This window comes from Hyla sarda, chromosome 7 (genome assembly GCF_029499605.1).
Source record: "Hyla sarda isolate aHylSar1 chromosome 7, aHylSar1.hap1, whole genome shotgun sequence".
Lineage (NCBI taxonomy): Eukaryota > Metazoa > Chordata > Amphibia > Anura > Hylidae > Hyla > Hyla sarda.
The window spans coordinates 180,463,435-180,476,641 of NC_079195.1; the positions used below are offsets into that span (position 1 = coordinate 180,463,435).

General features: G+C 46.9%; 1 pseudogene; it reads right to left on the reverse strand.

The window, feature by feature from the left end:
• Window positions 1-7,084: 7,084 nt before the first annotated feature.
• Window positions 7,085-7,295, reverse strand: LOC130283605 (U2 spliceosomal RNA; annotated as a pseudogene).
• Window positions 7,296-13,207: the final 5,912 nt, after the last annotated feature.

The window sequence follows — 13,207 nt, forward strand, 5'->3', positions numbered from 1 at the left end:
AGCACAGATTCCCCACATTAGGTAACAGTTTCCTCACATTAGGTAGCCATAGCCCCCCCAAACACACAGACAGACACAGACACACACAGAGACACACTTACCTGTCCTGCACAGCCCTTCTCCTCTCTGGCAGCGGCCTGATGAGTGACGTCACTGATGTCCTCCTGAGCAGGTCTGCAGAAGTACGTCACTTGTGCGACGTCCCTCGTCAGACCCCGGTCGGCCGGAGGCAGACTCACTGTCTAAAGTGCCCGCTGCGCTATTATACCCCGCAGCTGCTTTAGAACAGTGAGCTGCGGCGGCGCCAACCCTACCATGAACCTACTAGGCACAAAAAAAAAAGGGGCAGCAAAATGCCGCCCCTGAAAAGTGCCACCTGGGACTAATGGTCCCACCGGGTCCCATGGTAGGGCCGACCAGAGGCGGCTCTAGACTTTGTGAGGCCTTAGGTGAAACTTGAACATGAGGCCCTGCTTTATTTTCTGCTGAAATTAAATGGTGGTCCGGCTGTGAGATGGTTATACTGTGACATCACTGTGTATTATCCCTGTACTGTGACATCACTGTGTATTATCTCTGTACTGTGCCATCACTCTGTGTATTATCCCTGTACTGTGACATCACTGTGTGTATTATCCCTGTACTGTGACATCACTGTGTATTATCCCTGTACTGTAACATCACTGTGTGTATTATCCCTGTACTGTGACATCACTGTGTATTATCTCTGTACTGTGCCATCACTCTGTGTATTATCCCTGTAATGTGACATCAATGTGTATTAACTCTGTACTGTGCCATCACTGTGTATTATCCCTGTACTGTGACGTCACTGTGTTTTATCTCTGTACTGTGCCATCACTCTGTGTATTATCCCTGTACTGACATCACTGTGTGTATTATCCCTGTACTGTGACATCACTGTGTATTATCCCTGTACTGTGACATCACTGTGTATTATCTCTGTACTGTGACATCACTGTGTATTGTCCCTGTACTGTGACATCACTGTGTGTATTATCCCTGTAATGTGACATCACTGTGTATTATCCCTGCACTGTGACATCACTCTATATATTATCCCTGTACTGTGACATCACTGTGTGTATTATCCCTGTACTGTGACATCACTGTGTATTATCCCTGTACTGTGACATCACTGTGTATTATCTCTGTACTGTGACATCACTGTGTATTATCCCTGTACTGTGACATCACTCTGTATATTATCCCTGTACTGGGACATCACTCTGCATATTATCCCTGTACTGTGACATCACTGTGTATTATCCCTGTACTGTGACATCACTGTGTATTATTCCTGTACTGTGACATCACTGTGTATTATTCCTGTACTGTGACACGACTGTGTATTATTCCTGTACTGTGACATCACTGTGTATTATTCCTGTACTGTGACATCACTGTGTATTATTCCTGTACTGTGACATCACTGTGTATATTATCTCTGTACTGTGACATCACTGTGTATATTATCTCTGTACTGTGACATCACTGTGTATATTATTCCTGTACTGTGACATCACTGTGTGTATTATTCCTGTACTGTGACATCACTGTGTGTATTATCCTTGTACTGTGACATCACTGTGTATATTATCCCTGTACTGTGACATCACTGTGTGTATTATCCCTGTACTGTGACATCACTGTGCGTATTATCTCTGTACTGTGACATCACTGTGTGTATTATCCCTGTACTGTGACATCACTGTGTATATTATCCCTGTACTGTGACATCACTGTGTATATTATCCCTGTACTGTGACATCACTGTGTGTATTATCCCTGTACTGTGCCATCACTGTGTATTATCCCTGTACTGTGACGTCACTGTGTTTTATCTCTGTACTGTGCCATCACTCTGTGTATTATCCCTGTACTGACATCACTGTGTGTATTATCCCTGTACTGTGACATCACTGTGTATTATCCCTGTACTGTGACATCACTGTGTATTATCTCTGTACTGTGACATCACTGTGTATTGTCCCTGTACTGTGACATCACTGTGTGTATTATCCCTGTAATGTGACATCACTGTGTATTATCCCTGCACTGTGACATCACTCTATATATTATCCCTGTACTGTGACATCACTGTGTGTATTATCCCTGTACTGTGACATCACTGTGTATTATCCCTGTACTGTGACATCACTGTGTATTATCTCTGTACTGTGACATCACTGTGTATTATCCCTGTACTGTGACATCACTCTGTATATTATCCCTGTACTGGGACATCACTCTGCATATTATCCCTGTACTGTGACATCACTGTGTATTATCCCTGTACTGTGACATCACTGTGTATTATTCCTGTACTGTGACATCACTGTGTATTATTCCTGTACTGTGACACGACTGTGTATTATTCCTGTACTGTGACATCACTGTGTATTATTCCTGTACTGTGACATCACTGTGTATTATTCCTGTACTGTGACATCACTGTGTATATTATCTCTGTACTGTGACATCACTGTGTATATTATCTCTGTACTGTGACATCACTGTGTATATTATTCCTGTACTGTGACATCACTGTGTGTATTATTCCTGTACTGTGACATCACTGTGTGTATTATCCTTGTACTGTGACATCACTGTGTATATTATCCCTGTACTGTGACATCACTGTGTGTATTATCCCTGTACTGTGACATCACTGTGCGTATTATCTCTGTACTGTGACATCACTGTGTGTATTATCCCTGTACTGTGACATCACTGTGTATATTATCCCTGTACTGTGACATCACTGTGTATATTATCCCTGTACTGTGACATCACTGTGTGTATTATCCCTGTACTGTGACATCACTGTGTGTATTATCCCTGTACTGTGACATCACTGTGTATATTATCCCTGTACTGTGACATCACTGTGCGTATTATCCCTGTACTGTGACATCACTGTGTGTATTATCCCTGTACTGTGACATCACTCTGTATATTATCCCTGTACTGTGACATCACTCTGTATATTATCCCTGTACTGTGACATCACTGTGTATTATTCCTGTACTGTGACATCACTGTGTGTATTATCTCTGTACTGTCACATCACTGTGTATTATCCCTGTACTATGACATCACTGTGTATATTTTCCCTCCCTGTACTGTGACATCACTGTGTGTATTATCTCTGTACTGTGACATCACTGTGTATTATCCCTGTACTGTGATATCACTGTGTGTATTATCTCTGTACTGTGACATCACTGTGTGTATTATCCCTGTACAGTGACATCACTGTGTATTATCCCTGTACTGTGACATCACTGTGTATATTATCCCTGTACTGTGACATCACTGTGTATTATCCCTGTACTGTGACATCACTGTGTATTATCCCTGTACTGTGACATCACTGTGTGTATTATCTCTGTACTGTGACATCACTGTGTGTATTATCTCTGTACTGTGACATCACTGTGTGTATTATCTCTGTACTGTGACATCACTGTGTGTATTATCCCTGTACTGTGACATCACTGTGTATATTATCCCTGTACTGTGACATCACTGTGTGTATTATCTCTGTACTGTGACATCACTGTGTGTATTATCCCTGTACTGTGACATCACTGTGTGTATTATCCCTGTACTGTGACATCACTGTGTATATTATCTCTGAACTATAACATCACTGTGTGTTATCTCTATACTGCAACATCACTGTTGATACTTACACTGCACTGTGACATCACAGTATATATTAACCCTGTATACCCTAATGCCACTGTACATATTTACCTTGCACTGCGAGTGACAATACAGGGTAAATATGCACAGTGACATCACAGTTCAGAGTTAATATATACAGTGACATCACAGTTCAGAGTTAATATAAACAGTAATGTCTCTGTACAGGGACAATAAACAGTTTTGCCACTACAGGGTTAATAAACGCAGTGTTGTCACAGTAGAGGGTAACTATACAGTGATGTCATTGTACCGGGAAAATATACACAGTGAAGTCAGCATTCAAGAATAATAAACTGTGATGTCACTACAGGGTTGTTATACACAGTGACATCAAATTACAGGATGAAGCACAGTGATGTCACAGTTTATTATGAAGCACAGTGATGTCACAGTTTATTATGAAGCACAGTGATGTCACAGTTTATTATGAAGCACAGTGATGTCACAGTTTATTATGAAGCACAGTGATGTCACAGTTTATTATGAAGCACAGTGATGTCACAGTTTATTATGAAGCACAGTGATGTCACAGACTACAGAATGTACAACTGTACGTATGATGAAGATGGCGGGATGCTATCGAAACGTCACACATACATGGGGGAATAAAACACTTTGTTTTTGCACCTTATGTAGATAGATAGATAGATGATATATAGATAGATAGATAGATAGATAATAGATATGAGATAGATAGATCAGTGTATCCCAACCAGGGGGTCTTTAGCTATTCCAAAACGACAACTCCCAGCATGTCTTTGGCTTTATGAGCATACTGGGAGTTGTAGTTTTGCAACAGCTGGAGGCCCCCTGGTTGGGAAACACTGCTCTATCTATCAATCCTCTATCTATCCATCTATCTATATCATATCTATCATCTATCTATCTATCATCTATTAATCTATCTTTCTATCTATCTATCATATCTATCTATCTTTCATCTATCTCTCATCTATCTGAGATAGATATGAGATAGATAGATAAATAGAAAGATAGATAGATACATAAATAGATGGATATAGATAGATAGATATGATATAGATAGATAGATATGAGAGATAGATAGATAGATAGATAGATAGATAGGAGATAGATGGATGGATAGATTAAAAAAAAAAACTCCAGAAGAGCAGCACAACAAAATTAAGAAAACCGATGCAATGGTGCACGCTGGGTGTGGATCTTGGTGAGAGGTTCACTTGTACTAGAAAAAAAAGCAAGAGACCAGCAGCACACAGAAAAATTAGTGCAAAAAAGGTGGAGATTTATTGCATTATCCCAGTATACAAGCTCCTTGAGAACGGCGATGAGAGGTTGCTGAAACGTAGCTTCTTTTGTACACTGGGATAATGCAATAAATCTCCACCTTTTTTGCACTAATTTTTCTGTGTGCTGCTGGTCTCTTGCTTTTTTTTTTTTTGGGATAGATAGATAATAAATAGATGATTGATATAGATCAGTGTTTCCCAACTAGGGGGGCCTCCAGCTGTTGCAAAACTACAACTCCCAGTATGCTCATAAAGCCAAAGGAATGCTGGGAGTTGTAGTTTTGCAACAGCTGGAAGCCCCCTGGTTGGGAAACTGATCTATCTATATCTTATCCATCTATCTATATCATATCCATCTATCTATCTGTCTATATCATATCTATCTATCATCTATCTATCTATATCATATCTATGTATCTATCATCTATCTATCCATCTATTTATGTATCTTTCTATATATCATCTCTCTCTCTATATATCATCTATTTATCTATCTTTCTATCTATCCTATATATATATATATATATATATATATATATATATAAGGGGTCAGTACTTTCCTCAGGGAGAGGACACCTCTTCAGGTGTAACAGAGATTCAGATTAGGCCATTTAGCACTCCGCAGGCATTCTGGGTAGGGGAATATGCAAAGCAGCTCATTACACAACCTTTTCAGGTAGTGTTCCCTTGTATCAGCTTAGCTCCTGTTAAGAAATATAAAAAGCTGAACGGGATATATGCCAAGCCAGACTACTCCCCAAAAGGGAAGTTTTGACCCATCTGCAGACAGCTGTTTCGGGGTTTTTGCCCCTCGTCAGTACAGAGCAGGGTGATCTGGCTTGGCTGTGGTGAGAGGCCTGAGGCTTTAAAAGGGGTCAGTACTTTCCTCAGGGAGAGGACACCTCTTCAGGTGTAACGGAGATTCAGGTTATATATATATTTCTCCGCCGAAATCACTTTTAAACCCATTTCCACCTTTTTTTCCCTTCTCTTCCTCTTACTTTTTTTTCACGTTTTTCTCCTTTTCGCCTCTTTTCTGGGCGTATTATTCTTCTTTTTCTTCTTTTTTTTCGTCTAATGCATACCCTATCAGTGCAGCAATGCTTATTCAATACCGCCAGCAGATGGAGACACTGGGGGATAATTTTCTAAGGATTTATACTGATTTTTCCTGTCTGAATTTGTCGCACAGAAAGTTGCAGGCCAAATATGTGTGACATTTCTGCGACTTTAGCTTCTAGAGCATTTTTACAACATTATACATAGGTGCTGAATACATAAAAAGCGACTGTTCAGCGACAGACAAGTCGCATCGGCTGAAATTAGGCCAGAATGTCAGTCCATGTTGGAGCAGGTTTAGATACAGTCTAAAGCATAGATCTCAAAGTCTGTGCACAGAATTTAGCAAGGGCCTCGCACCTTCTGATGCATTAGGTAGGTGCACAATAGCATAGCCTAACCCTCTGTACTTTGGTCTATATTGATGCGGGACATAGACCGCCAGCTGATGACCAATCCATTAGTGCAATGGATGGCTGGAAGCATTTGTCTTTGCCTTTGCAATACCACAGAAGCAATGCATGGTCAATGTACAGCAATGACACACCTGTGTGAACAGCCAGGAGACCCCCCATGTTATGTTACATAGTTACATAGTTACATAGTTAGTACGGTCGAAAAAAGACATATGTCCATCAAGTTCAACCAGGGAATTAAGGGGTAGGGGTGTGGCGCGATATTGGGGAAGGGATGAGATTTTATATTTCTTCATAAGCATTAATCTTATTTTGTCAATTAGGAACATTCAGCACCCACCCGCTATAAGGCAGCTGCCTATCATGTCATGCCCTACCTGCACAGGTGTGCTGGCTGCTCAGATGATCCAATTAAGGAGGCCATTTAGTCAGCAGCAGCAGAAGTCCTGTGCCTGGACGCTCCAACAGCGGCCAGACACAAGCAGCAGCAGCACCACCTTTTGTTTTTTGGCTGCAGCAGCAGCAAGGCCCACAGGGCTGGCTAGCTGGCTAGCCAGCAAGCAGGTAGCAATGAAAGTAGGAATCTTTCTTTTTAACCCTGTAAGGGGGTGGTGCACTGTACCCGAAGATACTGCCATATCGGGTCAATGCATAGGGCGACGGAAGCAAGCTTCGAAATCGGCCCCCGTTCTCAAAAATCCATTTAATATATGGTCCCCAGATAGGGGACGTATCAGATATTAAACTGATAAGAACAGATTTTTTTATCTAAAGCCGAGGAACGTGCTCTCGATTCACCCAAAGTGCAAGAAAAAGTGCAAACGTGTTACACTAAAAAAAACGTGCACAAAGGATGCGGTCTATCGCAAGCCCTTCTCCGATAGGAGAGAGGCCTCCCAACAAACCTTACCCTTCGCCTCCGGACCAAAAGGTACCTGCGAGGTTCCAGGTTCGATGTCCCTTTTCGCCGAAGCTACTAGGGGACCACAAATGCTCCCGGCATCCCCCTTGGCGTTAGCCAAGGTATCTGCCCGCAGAGCCGATAACGGTAGGTACCCTGCAAAAGCAGGAGTACCCGGGGTGTTTGCAGGGAGGTGCGGAACCTAATGGCCACACACACCTCCCCTAGACCGCCAGGAGGGACACCCAGAAGGGCTACCGCATCCTGACCAATCCTGTGAACACACAACACACAAAAAGTGACACAGGGAGACAAAAAGAAATAAATAAGTGAATGTGTGCAGATATACTGCCCAGACATCCGGCCGGATCTATAAAAATTTCTCTGATCCTAGCCAGAAGGCCGGAAATCAAGAGGTGAGTGCCACAAGGTGAAGAGATTATGGTGCCCGTGCTTCAACTCAGTGAGCCCATCCTCCCAGTGAGTTTCGGCACCTCGGGGTCACCACTCCCCGAGGCACAAAAGTACCTCGGCTCTAGACCCTCTCAGCCTCATGGTGAGACCCGGAGGGAACAGGTCACATCGGGGCAGCCGTCGAGCTGATTCCTCAGAACCAGCCCCGGAAAGCCCTGGTACACCTGCATCCTCCATGCAGCACCCATCCCCACCAGCATGAAAACTGATAAGAACAGATTTTTTGATTGAAAGAGCTTTATTTTCCGTTCAGTCATTACAAGTCGTACAATAAATTACAGTCACACAAAGCATGATAGTACAATACACAGCAAAGGTTCCCTAAGCTATACATCGCACACCATGCTACTCTAACATTCAGCTCAATCCTGCAATAGAAAGGCACAAGAGATCAAACAAAAACCAAATAATACAATCTGTGATCGGGGTAGGGGTGTGGGCGACTATGTGGGGGTAGGGAGGGGGCGGATCACAGGGCCAAACTGTTGGGCTGTATCTTCAGGGAGACATGGGAGAAGGAGAGGGGTCTTCACTCCTCTTCTTCCTCATCAACGGCCGGGCTGTCCAAGATGGAATAGTCTCTAAGCAGGTTCTTGATGTACCTGCGGCAGTCCCGGACGGACATGTTTTCCCTGTTGATCACGAGGCGGTTCCTGGCAAGCCACACTGCGTCCTTAAAACAGTTCATAAGGCGCCAGGCCTCCTGGATGGCCTCCACGTCGTGGGTCCCAGGGAACAGGCCGTAAAGCACCGAATGGTACGATAGGCAGCTCCTGGGCACTGAGTCTCTGAGTTCATGTTCTAGGGCGTCCAACAGACCCTGTGCAAAGGGGCACTGCCAAAACACGTGGAAAGATGTTTCCTCCACGTAGGGGCAACGGGGGCAGTACCGGGTCTTGCACAGGTTGCGGGCATGCATGAATGACCTGAGAGAGAGACCTCCCATGACGGCCATCCACGACAAGTCCTTGTGTCCATTGGTAAGCCGCTTTGAGGCCACATTGTTCCAAACTGTCTCTGCAGTGGCTGCGGGGAGTCCCGGAACCAGCTCGGTCAAGTCCTTAGCTCGGATGAGCTTGTGGATTGTCTTCGGCTTCCATAGGTCGGGTTTCAGTCCTTCCAGCTGGTGCTCCCTCACAAACCGGACAACATCCCCATAGAACCAGGGAGTGTTCCAGTTGTAAGGGATGGAGCTGTCCCACTTGTCCCAGCCCAGCTGTCTCCAGAGGGGCATGAGAAGCAAGCGAGACATGGACCTGCCCGCTGAGCCAGTCTTTTCAACAAGAGTCCGCTGCACCGTGACACATGCAAAGGAGGCCCTCAGCAGAGCAGGGATGTCGGGTATTCCCTTCCCACCCTTGCGGGGTTCCTTGTACATCACGGTCCTCTTGACTCTGTCCATTTTGCCCCGGACGAAGCCAAACACTGTCCGGGTGATGGCCTTGCAAACGGTGGTATGGGGAGGCCAGGCCTGTGCGGTATATTGGAGCACAGGCAAAACTTCACTCCGCAGGACAAGTGCCTTGCCTTCCATCGTGAGCTTTCTGGAGCTCCACAGTCCGATCTTCGAGTTTATCCTTCCTAGTCGGTCTTGCCAAGACTTAAGGGCCGCTCCTTCCTTCCCGAACCAGACTCCAAGAATTTGAATGAAGTCCGGCTTAACAGTAAAGGGGAAGGGGGCGGAAGAAGCCAGGTGCCACTCCCCGAAGAGCATGGCCTCCGACTTCCCGCAGTTGACTTTTGCCCCCGAAGCTCTGCCGAAGTCCTCGCAGGTCTGGACGAGTGCAGTCACCGAACGCTGGTCAGCGCAGAAGACGGTCACGTCGTCCATGTAGAGCGAGCACTTGACCTCGTGGCGATCTGGTCCTGGTGCGGTGATCCCTCTGATCTCTCCATTCTGCCGGATAGTCTCAGCGAAGAGCTCTATAACACAAACAAAAAGGAGAGGTGAAAGAGGGCAGCCTTGTCTAACCCCTGAAAGAATAGAAAAGGGGTCAGTCTTCCAGCCGTTCACCAACACCGTGCTGTAAATGTCAAAATACATAACGTTAACAAAAGAGCAAAACATCTTCCCCAGACCCAGCCTGCGCAAAACCCTGTCCATGAATGCGTGTGAGACACGGTCGAACGCCTTCTCCTGATCTAAGCTGACCAGGGCGGCGCGGCCCCCGCGGTCCTGGATGTAATGGACCGTGTCTCTCACAAGGGCAAGGCTGTCAGCAATCCTGCGGCCAGGAATGCTGCAGGTCTGGTCCGGATGGACGATCCGCCCTATGACAGGTTTCAGCCTGTTGGCCAGCACCTTGGCGAGGATCTTGTAGTCCACGTTCAGGAGAGAGATGGGACGCCAGTTTTTCAGGTCACATCTCTCCCCCTTCCGCTTATACAAGATCGTGATCATCCCTTCCCTCAACGACGGAGGCATTCTGCCCCCCACCACCATCTCCTCGTACACCTCCAACAGGTCCGGACAGATCAGGTCACCCAGCGCTACGTAGAGCTCGGCCGGGAGACCGTCACTGCCCGGGATCCTGCCGGGCTTAAAGGATTTAGCGGCAGAGAGCAGCTCCCCCACCGTCAAGGGATCGTCCATAGCCGCCGCACCTGCGGGATCAACAACGTTAGTGACACCTGAAAGGAACCTCTCGGCGGCTTCGGGGTCAGATGGGGCAGGGGTGGGACAGGATGGGGCAGGGGTGGGACGGGATGGGGCAGGAGGGGCAGGGGATGGGGCGGGAGGGGCAGGGGAAGGACGGGGCGGGGCAGGGGTGGTGGCTTTCGCCTTCTTACCCTCCTTGGTCGGCTTGGCCATCCGAGGTGCTGGCTCCGGAGCTGGGGCTGGCTTCGGTGCTCTCGCTGCCACAGATGCCCATGTTCTCTCCCTCTGGGGGCAGTCCTTGTAGCTGTGGGCTGCCAGTCCGCAGAGGTTGCAGGTCTTGCTCTTGGGGCAGTCCTTGGTCGTGTGACCTGTCACACGGCAATACCTGCAGGCATCCTCTGTACAGTCCTTGCCCTCGTGGCCCATCTTGCCACATCTCCTGCAGGTCTGCGGCATGTCCGGGTAGAAGATAAGTCCTGTGGAGTTGCCCAAGGAAAATGTCGTTGGCAGGTGCTGTAGTCCGTCTGGAGAAGCAGGGTTCTTGTTGAGTCTGATGACCACAGACCACTTGCAGGTCCAGTATCCGAGTGAGTTCAGGATCGGGTGGGCTCCCTCACCACGGTGCAGAAGCGCTTCAGGAAGGTCGAGATGTCCGTGCCTGGGGTGTGTGGGTTCTGCATTGAGACCATCACCCGACTCTCCTCTCTTTGAATAAGGCAGTTGCCCACAAAGCGAGAGAAAGGGGATTCGGGATTCGTCGCTTTCACCGCCTCCCAGTATCTTCTACAGGTCCCAATGGTGGCAAAGGTGATGTAGAAGATTCCCGAAAAGAAGGTTGCTATTCCCAGGGTGTCAGCCATGGGGAAGCCTTGATCCGCCAGCATCTTCTTGCAGAACACGTCGTGGTACATGTCCGGCACCCTTCCGTCCACGGGCTTGAGCTTCAAGGCAACAGTCTGCCTCATCCAGGGCTCCAGGATCGGAGCTTCCAGGTTGGGAATTCTGCCGCCCTTCTGCTTTGCCGTGGTGGAGGTTGAAGCTTGCTGTGGTTGGGGCTGGACCTCCAGGCCTTGCCCTGCAGCCTCCTGGGTGGACTTGCTGGTTGAGGCCATGGCTTCTTCCAGCAGGCTCTTTTCCGCTTCCTTGCTTGCTTGTGGAGAGAGGCTTTGCAAAGTCTTCTTTCCCGGGTGGGAGGAGCTATGCAGATCCGGTCCCGGTGGGAGGAGCTATGCAAATCCTTCTCCAGAGGCAGCGAGTTTCTTCGAAAAGATTCTGCGCTGCCGCTGTTGCGGAATTCACCGCCGATTCCCTTCTTCCAGGTTCTTCGTTGGCTTCTTCCGGAGCTGCAGTCTTCAAGATCTTCTCCTTCTTCAGATGTTCCGAGGCAGGCAGGAGACGATCTTCAGGTGGCATGCTCTAGAGAAATGCGGTTCTAATAAGAACGAAAAGTACTGCAATCGTACTACGCAAAATCTCTACCACAATGCTTGGAGTTCTTCAGACCGTAGCGATCATGGTATCTCCCCTGCCAGGTACTACACTTGATCTTAGCCAAAAGGCCGAGAAGAACAGATTTTTTTTTTTTTTTTTTTTTATCTAAAGCCGAGGAACGTGCTCTCGATTCACCCAAAGTGCAAGAAAAAGTGCAAACGTGTTACACTAAAAAAAACGTGCACAAAGGATGCGGTCTATCGCAAGCCCTTCTCCGATAGGAGAGAGGCCCCCCAACAAACCTTACCCTTCGCCTCCGGACCAAAAGGTACCTGCGAGGTTCCAGGTTCGATGTCCCTTTTCGCCGAAGCTACTAGGGGACCACAAATGCTCCCGGCATCCCCCTTGGCGTTAGCCAAGGTATCTGCCCGCAGAGCCGATAACGGTAGGTACCCTGCCAAAGCAGGAGCACCCGGGGTGTTTGCAGGGAGGTGCGGAACCTAATGGCCACACACACCTCCCCTAGACCGCCAGGAGGGACACCCAGAAAGGCTACCGCATCCTGACAAATCCTGTGAACACACAACACTCAAAAAGTGACACAGTGAGACAAAAAGAAATAAATAAGTGAATGTGTGCAGATATACTGCCCGGACATCCGGCCGGATCTATAAAAATTTCTCTGATCCTAGCCAGAAGGCCGGGAATCAAGAGGTGAGTGCCACAAGGTGAAGAGATTATGGTGCCCGTGCTTCAACTCAGTGAGCCCATCCTCCCAGTGAGTTTCGGCACCTCGGGGTCACCACTCCCCGAGGCACAAAAGTACCTCGGCTCTAGACCCTCTCAGCCTCATGGCGAGACCCGGAGGGAACAGGTCACATCGGGGCAGCCGTCGAGCTGATTCCTCAGAACCAGCCCCGGAAAGCTCTGGTACACCTGCATCCTCCATGCAGCACCCATCCCCACCAGCATGAAAACTGATAAGAACAGATTTTTTACTTTTAGATATAATATTCTTAGACTAAAAGACCTTACGCAGTCCAGATTACACTTAGTCTGCTAAAAGCATATTCCACAGATGTAGATTCCAAAGACTTTTAGCCACTTTGTGACCTAATCTTTTTTTATCCAATAAATAGAAAACATACATCTCACTAAGAGCTAGGCGAACACAATCTTTAGAGGTAATAGTGTCTCTTTTAAAAAGAAGAATATTCCTCGTCTTCCATAGTGCAATTTTAATACAATTTATACTAATCCACAAAACCCGAGACTTCTCCACAGATAAAACATTATAAAATCCATATAAAATAACTTCATGATT